Source organism: Macaca nemestrina, chromosome 4 (assembly GCF_043159975.1).
Source record: "Macaca nemestrina isolate mMacNem1 chromosome 4, mMacNem.hap1, whole genome shotgun sequence".
NCBI lineage: Eukaryota > Metazoa > Chordata > Mammalia > Primates > Cercopithecidae > Macaca > Macaca nemestrina.
In genome coordinates this window covers 62,725,871-62,740,846 of record NC_092128.1, presented here as the reverse complement: position 1 = coordinate 62,740,846, position 14,976 = coordinate 62,725,871, and the positions used below count along the sequence as shown (strand labels likewise).

The 14,976-nt window shown below is 33.3% G+C and overlaps 1 long non-coding RNA gene across 2 annotated transcripts in view; it reads left to right on the top strand.

The window, feature by feature from the left end:
- Positions 1-14,976, top strand: part of LOC105475410 (uncharacterized) — a 60,660-nt gene that overhangs the window by 22,299 nt on the left and 23,385 nt on the right. Inside the window, exons 3-5 of one of the 2 annotated variants that reach the window (XR_983327.2) lie at positions 4,905-4,925; positions 6,471-6,548; positions 8,451-8,564. This is a non-coding gene — a long non-coding RNA (uncharacterized lncRNA). Of the gene's footprint in view, positions 1-4,904; positions 4,926-6,470; positions 6,549-8,450; positions 8,565-14,976 lie in introns of those variants that run through there. The other variant, XR_011621650.1, reaches the window with a different exon arrangement.

Below are 14,976 nucleotides of genomic sequence, written 5' to 3'. Positions count from 1 at the left end.
TCCAAGCGTTTTATAGACTCCCTGAAGAGTCACATTAAGTCATGATTATCTTCCATAATCACAATGATGAAGATAATCTTGATTATTGACTGGGAAACTTGGAAGTAATGCATGTGTGCAACTGGCAGTAATAGCATGTGCTTAATCTCAAGCCACAAGGATTGGTGCTGACAACATAGATAGTTATGATACCATGGTATATTTAATAGCAATGTTAACCTTATTTATTGAAAATATTCTTGACAATCCATTTCAAATATACCAATGTTTTTTCCTCAGTATGTCACAGAACTTCCCCTTATAGATATAAATGATGCTAGAGAAAAGTCGTTTGACCTTTCCTAAATTGTTATATTAATTTTAGTAATGACCTGGGGAAAAATATCTAAGCCACTGCTAACTGCTTTGAGCCTTTTCCCTGAGAGTCTAAATATACTGCAAACTCCTCAGTCATGTTGCAGGCAGCCTCAATGTTGGAATATGAAGGCTTATGTAAATATTGAACCACGAATTTTTAAAAAGCCAACAAGAAAATGGAAAGAGGGTGTGGATACAAAGTTCATTTAAAAAGTTAATTTTAAACATGAGAAACTGTTCACTATAACTCATAAAGAAAAGCAAATTAAATTGCCTACAATGTATTTTTGAGCAGTGAATTGCCAAAGATGAAGTATTTAATGAAACACAACCATGCTAAGAATGTTGAGGAAAGTAACATGTATACATTATACACAAAGATTGTACAGGACAAAATAAATTTTGCAGCTTTGATTATAAACATAACTGTTTGTTAACAATCAAAACAACCATCAACATTTCACTAAAATGAGTATAATATATTCACCCATTGGAATACTTCGCGACTACTAAAAGAATGAGGTAGATTTACATGTGCTAATATGAAAATATCCCCAACGTTGATTAAGAAATACAAAATTCAAAGTGAAAAATGTTAAATATAATCTTCTCCCATTTTTGTATGCATATATATTATCTATACATACATCTGTATATCTGTAGATATTATCTACAGATATACATATGTTATCTGTATATACACATATGTGTATATAATCTATATTATATTGATATCTAGATATATCTAGATATATAGATATATATTATATAGATATATAGATATATAATCTATGTTATATATAGATATATAGATATATAATCTATCTTATATATAGATATATGTGTATATATAGATAATATATATTATATAATATATAATACACATATATGTATGTATATAGATAATATATACACACACATATACTCACACTTAAATGGAAATTGAATATTTTTGGAAGTATTCAAGAATATTAACACAATGACTTTTTCTAGGGAAATGCACTGAAGTACTGTGATAGCAAAGAGACTACCTTTTTATTGTATATGTACTTTTTATGCAGTTAGAGTTTTTATGCTGGTGCACATAATTTTATTTTCTCAATATAAAGTTTATATCATTTAAAGATGTATAATCAATGTATAATGGAGTTTTCTATGTACTTCAGGGCTCACATAAACCTATTTTTATTGATCTCTCTGTGTCATGAAAAATGACACAATATTTAAAAGTTAAACATGTCAGATTTTTACGTGACATTCATGTTCTTTGAGCAATGGTGGTTGGTGGTGGGATTAATGTTACAGTAGTAGAAGCATGTGCAGAACGATGCTAGGCCAAGGCATCAGAAACCAGGGTAGGGAGAAGAGGCTCCAGTATCTCAAAGGTGTGTTCTGTGGTTAAGTTTTACAAACAGTGAATAGAATTTCAAACCCATATATATGTATTTAAGAAATGAGTTAAACAGGTATTTTTTTTTTCTGGCATTATATTTAAAAGTTTTGTACACCCTGGAGTAATATTATTTCCACCCAGAATGTTTTCTTCTTCCAGCCAGATAGTATGAGTGGCTGACTGATTTGATCCAAACCAATCAATAGTTAAGCTGGATCAGATCTGGCTTACTGCTATAGTCAGTTTCACTTGACTTCCTCATTCAAAAACCAGTAAAGACTACCTGTTTGTAATTATTACAGGCCTCTATTTCCAACAGAAACTGAAGAATTGGAGAAACCTGCTTCTGTTTCTTCTTGCTAGGCAAGTCCCCAAACTCTGTTGCACTTACACTTCTCCAAATTCAGCAAAAATCCCATACAGCAGTATTAGAAGGGGAATGAAGAGATCTAGCTGATCAGCGAGGCCTCATACTTATTTCAGATACCAACACTAGCCACACAGATATTAAAAGCCCCTCTAATTTTTCTGACATGTTTTGATTTTTTAACATTTAAATATTTTTTGTCTTTGCCCACTATCAGGTATTCCTTTATAGAAATGTTAATGGATCCATATATATATATATATATCTCCAATATATCCATATATATATCCATATATGTATATACTTCTCTAAAGTTCAGTGGAATTTTATAAAATGAAGAGCCTATCCTAAGATTTTCAGTATTGTTCAATTTATTTTCAAGAATGGAATTAATGCAGTAATAAATATGTAGTCTAAAGGCAATCCCTGGAGAGCTCTTCTTTCAGGTGAGATGGACATAATCTAAATAGAAAATGACTCCAGCTACAACAGCCAAAAGTGTGTGTGTATGTACAGATATATATTTGTAGACACACCCACACATAGAGAAAAAAAAATAAGAAAAAGGAAATAAATTCCAACAATATATAAGTAGTCTCTGTGCTAGCAGAGCTCTGTTGCCACTGTTTTGCTAGTCCCGGCCCAGGTGAGTGGAAGACTGGGCCGTTAACAACCCCTCCCCGCCCCCGCCACATATACACACATCCAAGTTTACCTTTGGGGATTACCTTTTACCATTGGATATTACCTTTCAAATGAGATTTGGAGGGGACATATATCCAAACCATGTCATATATTGTATCATTTCTTAGTGGTATATTTTGACTCTTTTGTTTCTTCTTTATAAATAGAAAATTATTGAGGCAGTGCAAAGATAAAACATTATGAACATAACAATATATGCTAGTCCTTAATTCACTAAAGTTTATTTTTTATTATTTCATAAAACACTTACCTTTTATGCTGATTTTACTTTAGTTTAAGAAGTTATTATATTTAAAAATCTCTACGTCTAGTATTCTGAAATCTGCACATTTTCCTCTCTTTTAGGGACCATTATTTTGTCCTGCTTTCACTTTCAAAATTTACTACTTATTCAGCTCAGTAAAGACATTTCTTTTTTCTCCCTTTTGTTTTTTTTTTTAAATTCCTTCTTTATGAGTCATTTAAATTCATGCTGTACATAAAATGGCAGAAAATTGTTTTTGAAAAGAATGGCTCAACCTTACCAAAGAGATGCTGATTTTTTTTTTTTTTTTTTTGTATTCTTTAGTAGAGACGGTGTTTCACCATGTTAGCCAGGATGGTCTCGATCTCCTGTCCTTGTGATCCGCCCGTCTCGGCCTCCCAAAGTGCTGGGATTACAGGCTTGAGCCACCGCGCCCGGCCAAGATGCTGATTTTTATTCCTTACAAAATTTCAAGAAAATTTTACCAGTTATTCAATGCAAACTATTTCTTGCTCAGTCAGCTTTCTTATTGAATAATTTGTCTTAATTTCCATAAGTAATTACTAAGATCTCTTTCAGATAATATAATTCAAATCTACTAAAATAGGAGGGAAAAAAGTCTCATTTTTAATTTAATGGCTTATGAAATTTTCTTTAACCAAATTAATGATTTCTCTATTCTGTGTCACCTGATAGACTCCCCTTTACTTTCTTTGAATTCACATTTAGAGATATGAGTCCCCTTTCCCTATTGGTGAACCTCCCTCCGTCAAGACCATCACAGGTAATTCAAAAGGCCCTAATAATGGTTGAACTGCAAAGGGGATATTTAGAAATCTTGAATAGATTTCTCCCAAGAGCTTTTTTTAACCCCTAATAAAAATGTTAAAATGTATTTAGCTATGTATATTTTCTTTCAATCTTCACAATAAACCCTATAGCTCCTATTATATCATAGATAATTTATTACAAATAGTTTTATATTACAGGTAAAGAAACTGAGGGTTGATCAATTAATAAAATTTCCCAAAGTAATAAATAAACAGTTTACCCTCAAACAACATGGGTTTGAACTGTGCAGGTCTGCATATATGCAGATTATTTTCAATAAAACTTACACCAAGTAAGTTTTATTTACACCAAGTAAGTTTTATTTAACTTACACCAAGTGTGTCTCCTCTCCTGTCTCCCCTTCCACCTCCTCCACCTTTTCTGCCTCTGCTACCCGGGAGCAAGATCAACCCTTTTTCTTCATCTTCCTCCTTAGCCTACTCAATGTGAAGACAATGAGGTTTAAGACCCTTATGATGACCCATTTCTACTTAGTAGATAATATATGTTCTCTTCCTTGTGATTTTCTTAATAACATTTTCTTTTCTCAAGCTTACTTTATTGTAAGAATACGGTATATTATAATTTTAATATGTTTTACAAAGTATGTGTTAATCAACTGTTTATGTTATTGTTAAGGCTTTCAGGCAACAGTGAGCTATTACTTAAGTTTTTGACTGTGTAGGGGGGTTCATAGCCTCCCCTATGTCATTCAAGGGTCAACTACATATGTGTGTGTGCATGTGTGTATGTGTGTTAGCATCAGAATCCATTAACAGTCTGACTCCAGAGCTTGTCCTCTCAATTACTACAATATGTTGCTACTTCACGCTTGCCTATGTGCTACCTAAAAATCTACTCAACATACAAAGGATATTGAAAAGGGATGCTTCGTCAATACCTAAAACAAAAAAAGTTCCTTCCCTAGGTACTTCATTTATATAATAATGACCACTGAAGTCTAATTTTTTTTTTTTTTTTTTTTTTTTTTTTTTTTTTTTTTGCAGAGAATGAAAATCTCTTCTTAGGTATACTTTTCTGTTTTCTCTTAGAATAAAAAGTGTCTGCCAAATTTTAAATGATACCTTTTTTGCATGTTAAAAATTTTCCTTTTCAGGAATCCTGATATATATCTCTAATTCTAGATTCAATAATCTTCATATTAACTTAAGAAAAGGGTTGTTAAATAAATGGAATTTAAGACAGAAAGTATAACTATATAGGTGGCTAATTGCTGACAGTAAATATGAAATTACAGTAAATTGGTGAATTTCTCACTTTTTAAATATAATGAATTGTGATATTTTCTACATCATTTAAAAAATAAAATTTAATCTAGCTTCATGTTTGCTTCTCAATGAGTTTGAGAGATAGTCTATTTCAGTGGTTTGAGAGTTTGTATTTGTTTGCATATTATAGTGGAGATGACCTTTATCTCCTTAGGGAGATATATATACACACACACATATATACATATACATATATACATATATACATATACATATATACGCATATACATACATACACATATATATGAAAACATATGTATATGTATATATGTACATGTAAGTATATATGTATATATGTACATATATGAGTATATATGTATATATGAGTGTATATGTATATATGTGTGTATATATGTATATATGTACATATTTGTATATATATGTGTGTGTATATATGTATGTTATGGGGAAGTTATGACTGACTTAAGCATAGGGGAATTTGTTGGAAGAATATTGGGTTGGCAAGGGTGGTGTTGAGGAAGCAGGCTTTAGATGGACAGGAATTAAAGGAGTCCTTAAAGAAAAAGGAAGGAAACAGCAGCCAGGACATCTGCTATCACTGCTACTGCCATCAGAGTCACTATGATGAATATTGTCCAAACTTTCTTTCCATCATGGTGTTACTGGCTCAAAATTTACAATCCCAGGAGAGAGCTTCTGGTTGTCATATTTTAGTCTCATGCCAACCTCCTGGTTATGCTAAGGTATGAAAAGGAAAGGTATCTTGCTTCTATAATGAGGGCCAGGCACCTGGAATCTTCTTCATGCCAAAATTAGACAACTCAGAGGAAAGATTTCCCCAAAGAGAGATTGGACAAACAAATGATTACACAAGTTAACTGTAAAAGAGAGGGAACTTTCTATGCTTTAGTACATCATGATTGCCACTGGTGTATATATATTGTAATTGCTCAAGTCCACCTATTTTCACGAAGGCGGCAATTCAGCTACATCATTACCAAGTTGCAGTACCTTACCAACTAGGAGTTGCTAAGCAATCTCAACATGACCCAGATCAGCCCCACAAATGCACTCCAGTTTCATCCCTCCTCTTCTAGATTACTTAAAGCTGCAGTTGTAAAACTTAAAAATTACTTTCTCAAATGTCATTGAGTATATCAAAGAACTCTTGTTTATACAGATTCTATCTTATTGATATTTATCATATTGGAAATGAAAGAAGAAACTTTTAGAGTACAAAAGTATGCAAGCACACTTTCTGTTTATTGTCAACACAATGATATAATTTGTAGTTATTAAAAAGGAATTGTTATGACCTTGCAGACCCCTACAGTGATCTCATGGATCCCCAGGAGTCTCCAGATACATTTTGAACATCGGTGATCAAGTCCAAACTTCTCAGTGAGTTTACACTTTTATGAAAGATAGAAGATTTTTATGAGAAAATTGTCTTCAAAAATTTCATTTTTTAACTCCACACACAAAAACATCTGGTTATCTCCTGGAATAGAGAAATAGTAAAATACTACAGTAATAATAACAATGTCTTTGAAATATTTACAGTGAAAGAAAATACAATAAAATATAATATAATATTGCCCATTATATTTCCTCTCCAGATAAAACCACTGCCTATGAAAGAAAAAAATGTAACTGCTTTCAATACATAGACTTAGATAAGTAGTGTTTTGCCTCGTGGATAAATTTAGGAATTACCTAAACATACAGAGCCATAACTTTTCCTGTATTGATACATTCCTTCATTCCATTTAATTACTAATGAATTGTGAACCAAAATATAATGAGGAACACTTTTTAGATTTGATATTTTATACATATGAATCAATTGCTTCCAGCACAGCTCTACAGAAATAACAATGTTTCTTTAATTTTCATTTTAAGAATTGATGTGCATGCACAGGTCAGTTGCTCTGAATAATACTGGTTTTTTTTGCCTTGATATTTGACTTGGCAAATATATATCCATATAGAGTCTGATTATTATTATTACAGGCCAGTAGTAAACTTTGACAAAGGCTACAAGATGGATCACATATATCTGGAAGGGAATACTTGAATACATATAAGAATCACTTGTAGGTTTTCTGATTAAACAAAATTTACCTAATAAATTGCCACAAAATTGCAGATTCAGAATAAGAGGAGGTAAATAATTGAGAAAACTTCTTTTGAAGACTTTTGTTTTTAAGAATGAATTTTAATCAAAAATAATAAAAAGTAGTTACTTCTTGGAGGATTTATTTTTCGATCATCTTATTTCTCTCATAAGAGAGCTTCCAATAAATTTTTTCCATGGAGTATACCTCACACATACACCCAGAGGAGTATAATTTCTTGAGCATTCATAATCTATTTTCCATCAGGACTCTGTTTTTGAAAAGCTGCAGATAGTGTAGTTTCATGTCTATAATCTCATTGTTTTGATGTATTAAAGGTTTTCTTAATTCTTTTGAGAAACCATTTATAGGCTTTTTAAAAAGGTAGTGAGGCTGTGCTTTTATGTCTGAAATTTAACAACAGATGATTCATTAACCATGAAGTGAGGTCAAGTTGACTGCTAGATTCTCTGGGGCAAAGAAGACAAAAGAACAGCAAAAGCAAAAATAACAACAAAAACCCCATAAAATATTAGCAAAACAGTATTAGACTTTTTGCAGTGCTGTTTAGCCTTTATTTTTCTTTTGTGACATTAACAGATAAGTATTGTGATGAAAAAACTTAAAACAAATATGAAATTTAACATATCTGTTTATAAAAAATGGATTTGCAAATGTACATCTATTTTTTTATGTTTTATTTTATTTATTTATTTTGAGACGGAGTCTTGCTCTGTCACCCAGGCTGGAGTGCAATGGCGTGATCTCTGCTCATCACAACCTCTGCCTTCTGGGTTCAAGTGATTCTCATGCCTCAGCCTCCCAAGTGGCTGGTATTATAGGCATGCACCACCACACCCAAGTAATTTTTTGTATTTTTAGTAGAGATGGGGTTTCACCATGTTCGCCAGGCTGGTCTCGAACTCCTGACCTTGTGATCCTCCCACCTTGGCCTCTCAAAGTGCTGGGATTACAAGCGTAAGCCACGGTGCCTGGCCCACATTTCAGTATTTTTTAATTAAAAATACAATGCTGCATATAATCAATGGTTACTTGGTGTCTTCTGTACATACATTTTAAAGGATTGTGTGACATTTTTATTTGGTAAAAACAGAAAGAGGTGAGTTAACAATTTTGTTTTATTGTTGTTGTTGTTGTTTTTGTTGTTGTTGTTGTTTTTTGACAGAGTCTCACCCAGGTCAGAGTGCAGTGGCATGATCTCGGCTCACTGCAACATTCGCCTCCCGGGTTCAAGCGATTCTACTGCCTCAGCCTCCCAAGTACCTGTGGTGGACTACAGGCACGTGCCACCATATCCAACTAATTTTTGTATTTTTAGCAGAGACGAGGTTTCACCATATTGGCCTCGATCTCCTGACCTTGTGATCCACCCGCCTCAGCCTCCCAAAGTGCTGGGATTACGGGCGTGAGCCACAGCACCTGGCCTGAGTATTTAAATTGTCAATTTACCTATTGCATATGTCTTTCTCACTATCTATCTATATATATTGCATGTCTTTCTCACTGTCAAGATACATACATATCCATGTGTATGGATAACTAGATATATATGTATGTATCCATCTATCCATACATATGTGTATGTAGATATATATGTATACATCCATCTATCCATACATACATGTGTGTATGTATGTATCTTGATAGTGAAAAAGATGTGTCCAATAGGTAATAGACATATTATACATGTATAAATACATATATATATATATCTACATATATGTATCTTGACAGCGAGAAAACATGGGTATCTCCATAAGCTTTTGAATTTAGTGCCCTTTCACCAGCCACCAATTTATATTCTCTAGATAGCTTCTGTAGGTACTTTCTTAGTTTGGTGTAGATTTTGTTTTAATTAACAAACAATTCTTAATGATCTGTTTTACACCAACACTATTCTCAGGGCACAAAGACATAAGCAAGGGCGTGTACTCAAGTGAACCAAAAACCTGTATCTGCAAACAGACTTGCACACAGATATTTATAAAAGCTTTATTCATAATTGCCAAAGCTTGCAACCAAGATGTCCTTGTGTAGGTGATTATATTAGTAAACTGTGGCACATCCAGACAATGGAGTATTATCCAACAGTAAAATGAACTATTAAGCCATGAAAAAACATGGAGGAAACTTAGATGTCTATTTCTAAGTGACAGAAGCCAGTCTGAGAAGGCTGTACTGTACAATTCCCCAACTCTATGACGCTCTGGAAACGACAAAATTGTGGAGATAATAAATCAGGGATTGCCAAGGGTTAGGGAGAAGGGGAATAAATAGGTGGAATGCCGAGAATTTTTAAGGTAGTGAAACTTCTCTGTATGATACTATGAGGGTGTATACATTTCATTTTACATTTGTCAAAACCCATAGAATGCACAACACTGAGTGAACCCTAATGTAAACTATAGACTTTAGAGGATAATGATGTGTCAGTATAGGTTTATCAAGTATAACAAATATATTCTTTGTTTGGTGATATTGATAAAGTGAGAGGCTATATGTGTGTGTATATGGGGAGTTGCTGTATCTTTGGCTCAATTTTGCTCTGAACCTGGAACTGCTCTAAAAATAAAGTATATTAAAGGGAATGGTAGTGGGTGGGGATGGGGGAAGGAGGAATCATTAATGGGTACAAAAATACAGTTAGATAAATTAATAAGATCTAGTATTTGATAGCACAACAGGGTGACTATGGTCAATGATATTTTATTGTACATCTTAAAATAACAAAAAGACGGCTGGGCACAGTGGCTTACACCTATACTCCCGGTACTTTGGGAGGTCAAGGTGAGAGGATCACTTGAGTTCAGGAGTTTGAGATAAGCCTGGTCAACACAGTGAGACCCTGTCTCTACAAAAAAGAAAAAATTAGCTGGACAAGGTGGCTCACACCTGTAGTTCCAGCTACTTTCGGGGGGCTGAGGTAGAAGGGTCACTTAAGCCCAAGAGTCTGAGACTGCAGTGATGTAAGATGATGTCATTGCACTCCAGCATGGGCAACAAAGTGAGACCCTTCCAAAAAAAAAAAAAAAACTACCAAAAAACTAACAGAGTATAATTGGATTGTTTGTAACTCAAACAAAGGATAAATGCTTGAGGTAATGGATGACCCATTTACTTTGATGTGGTTATGGCACATTGTATGCCTGTAGCAAAATATCTTATGTATCCCATAAATATAAAAACAATTATTGAGCAGCTTAAAGAACTTTGGTTTATGTAAATTATATTATTGATATTTACCATATTTCAAATTGAAAAATAGAATCTAAAACATGCTTATTAATTTGTTTTCATGTTTTGGTGAAAAAGTATTTTCCAAAACAAAACAAAAAAATTACATGAGAACTGAATGCTATCTGTTTCTGTATGCCACATGTCATAATACGTTGTATATTTGTAGTATAAGAAACGAAGTCCAGCCTCATACTGATATGAATTTAGAAAAGAGAGAGCCTCACAAACTCAAGAAGGCTTGAGGACCTCAAGAATCTTTAGACCATGATTTGAGAAACAGTATTCTAATTCTACCTCTTTTTCCCACTAAAAGAAGCATGTGTAAACATAAATAAATAAGCATAGCAGTTTTAAAATCAAAAATTTAATTTTTTAAGACATGCTTTGTAATATTCTATGCCTTCTGATACACCTTACAGCGGATCATGCCCCACCTGCATTTCACAACGCTTACACTGACCTTTGCTGTTATAGAGGGTCTACATTTAAATCCTTTCTGTGGGTTGAGTTCAGAGGGTCTCATTTGCCTTTTTAATTTATTTTTCTAAAGCTCCCTATGTTGTGAAAAAAGGCAAAAGATAGTTATAAAAGACTCTATACTAATGATGTTTAAATCGTGTCCTTTTTAACTTTCACATCTCTTAAGTTGTTTAGTCCTGAAATTCAGATGCTGCTAGAGTAAAGTGAAATGCCGAATTAAGATCATATCCTTTTATATAGTCTCCAGTGGACACCTTGCCTCAAAAAAAATTTTTTTTTTCACTTTCTAATCCTTTTCATGAACTGTGTGCTTCTTCCCTTTCTCTAGTCCCTAAGTACTCAGGGCTCATAAAGCTGTCCAAACACATAACCACACCAAAGCCCATGGACCTGGGTTTTCTTGAAGCCTGGATTTAGGCTCTGAATATCTGGCTTGCTGTGACCCTACCAAGGGACTATATAGATATTCCTGCTTTTATTACTAAGTACAGAGGTGCTGATATTTTTCTAGATATCAAATTGAAAATTTTGTGTATTAGTTTATAGAACGTGTATCGCTTCAAATCTCCCTTCAAACTCCTAGACTTACCCTTACCACCTTTATTAACAATATCCATTTTTGTCCTGCTAAAATGAGAGCCATTTGCCAGGAATTACAATTATACTTTTATCCACCCTGAAATCATTCTGCACCTTCACCTTCTATCAATCATTCTGTCTCATATATCAGGAACCCTTCCTTTTATTCTATTACCCACTCATGCTCCCCCATCACATACCTCTCCATTTGTTCATTTAGCGTGTATTGATGAATCAAGAAAGTATTTTAAGCATTTTGTTAGATTTCAAAGAGCTATGTTTGCTAGTAGAGATAAAAGTGACAAGGTACACTGTGAGTTAAGAAGATGGAGTGGTTACTCAAAATGGGTGTGGGAGGAAATAAATAGCATATTGTGGAATATGTAGCATTTCACAGACTCTTGCTAGACAGATAAAACTTGAACAGGCCAGGCGTGATGACTCACATCTGTAATCTCAGCACTCTGGGACGCCGAGGTGGGTGGATCACCTGAGGTCAGGAGTTCGAGACCAGCCTGACCAACATGGTGAAACCCCATCTCTACTAAAAATACAAAATTAGCCAGCCATAGTGGCAGGTGCCTGTAATCCCAGTTACTCTGGAGGCTGAGCCAAGAGAATCACTTGAACTGTGGAGGTGGAGGTTGCAGTGAGCCAAGATTGTGCCATTGCACTCTAACCTGAGCAGCAAGAGCAAAACTCTCTCTCAAAAAGCAAACAAAAAAGAAAACAAACAAAAAAAAACCAAAAAACAAAAAAACAAACAAAACTTGAACATAATGAGATGGGGCAAATGAAGGGTGTAAGCTTGTTAGGGAAGCCACAACAAAATAATGCAGGTGGCATTAACAACAAAATTGAGGTGTTTTTTGTTTTGTTTGTTTGTTTGTTTTTTCATTTCTGGAGGCTAGAAGTCCAAGATCAAAGTGTTGGCAGGTTTGATTTCTTCTGAGGTCTCTCCTCCAGACTTGCAGATGGCTGCCCTCTTGTTGAGTCATCATGTGGCTGCATTTTAACTTAATCACCTTTTAAAGACCTTTTCTTTAAATACATTTACACTCTGAAGTACTGGAGGTTGGGTCTTTGAGGTATGCATTTTGGGAGAACACAATTCAATTCATAACAGGGAGTTTAGGGTATTCCAAACATAAGGGGCAAATGAGTAAAACAGAAGGAAAGGAGAGCAAATCAATGGAGAATAGATATTTCCCCCGTTCATGTATAAAATATATATCTTCTTGAGAGCTGTACATTCTAATACATATTTTTTGATATTGATAATAACCATGAATCTGAATGATCTGAAAGGGTTATCAATATCAATAAAATTTGAAGTTATTTTAAAATTATTATAATAAATGTGTTTTAGAATGGTCTGATATTTATATTCATATGATTAACTTAGAATAAAGCTTTAAAATGCTTAAATATATTTATTGGGTTTTCAATACTATCTCTTTTATTCTATCTTGTTTGAGTTTCCATCACCTCAAACAACATCAGAGGATGTTTATGATTAATGAATGAATGACAAGCAATTATCAGGCAAAGATACAATGTGTAATATTAAATTGTAACTTAATTTCTTATCCAAAGTAAATGACAGTTGGTTCCCAACTTATAATAGTTAATTTATATGATTTTGCAGCTTTACAATGGGTTTATTAGGACATAACTCCATTATAAGTGAGAGCATCTGTATATATCAAGCATGATACTATCCGTGTCATCTTTCATTAAAATGTAATATTACATATTTTGTAAATTTTGTAATATAAAACAGTACAATATAAAAATATTTAGAAAAAAGATGCAATAAATATCCTTTAAATTCATTAAGTATAGATAAGATTTCTGAAAGAATAGACTTCTAAATTATCATATGCATATATAATATATGTATTGTATATGTTTATATGTACATATACTTAAGTATATATGTACCTTTAAATTACACATAAACTTACATATTTGATTGCTTACACATGTTAACCATTTTAAGTGAATATGAACTTCTGTAGTATGAATTCCTAAATAATGAATAGGTTTGCATTATATTTATTTTTTTAAAAAAATATTGTAAAATATGTGATCCCATTAGAGACCAAAGGATTCAAAGAAACTCAAACCAGTCTCTCATGTTTCTTGAGCTTGATTTGGTAAATATTTAATAGGAAATGAAAAAAATGATTGAATTAATAATATTCTGTAGGTGATTTCTGCTGATTGTAGTACAAATATACTTAAGTACCTATTTAAGCTTCTCTAAAAGGCTACCAAAAGGCTATTATATTTAAACATCTTTTAGTCATAACTGGCCAGGAATAGTTTGGAAATACTAATTTGTAAGCAAGTCAGACAACATTCTGTATGACTTCTGAAATCTCAGAAGTCACAGTACTGAAATCAGTATTGTGGACATATATCAAATAGAAATATTAATGGAGAAGAGAATTCTGGGAAGATAGCAGTATAAAAAGCACCAAGAATCTGTCTCATCATCTAAATAGCAATTGCACTGTCAGAGTCTAGCTGATGTAACTTTTTTTGTGAGTTATGGTGTCTATTGAAGACTTTCAACTTTCAAAGGTAAATTTGGACTTCAAATTGCGATTCGTTTCAGTCAATTAGAGTTCTAGCACAGTAGCAGTTGCTTACCACCCAACCTCAGTCCCACAGCATGCATCTGTGCATGTGTTATGGAAGCCAGAGGGAAAAACAAAACAAAACCTGTGTTCCAAATATTAGTGATCTATGCTCTTATCATTCATTGCTGTTTCCAATCACACAAGTTTAGACAAAGAGATGGTTAGTCATTGTTGTAGCATTCACCCCCATTTCTGAAAGCCTATCCCCCACTGATTGAAGTGACTTCCAAAAGATTTAGAGGGCAGCTGGCATTCTTTTCTTCTCTACTCTTTATTTTTTCTGTTTTCCTCTTTTGGAAATTAGACATTAAATACTAGAATATTCAAAAACAATTGTATACACAGAGAAATATAGAAAGTGATGTCTCAAACCCAGGGAAATGCACAGGTTCAGAAAAGAACTAATACCTCAGGTTCGTACCTCTGGTTGATCTTTTCCACAAAGACAATCTACAACTATAAAGAAAGAAACAAAAATAAAACTCAGGAAAACCAGGGGAAGAGGGAGAATCTGATTTCCAAAGTTATCACATTACTTGATTCAAGCATTCAGTTTTCAACAACAATAAAACGCATCAGGCATACAAAGAAGCAGGAAAGTATGGCCCATTCAAAAGGAAAAAATGAATCATTCAAAACTATCCCTAAAAAAAAAAAAAAAACTGTTGGTAGATCTACTAGACAAAAACTAACACAAATAACTTAAAGATACTGAAAGAACTAAAGTAAGTTGTGAAGAACGTCAAG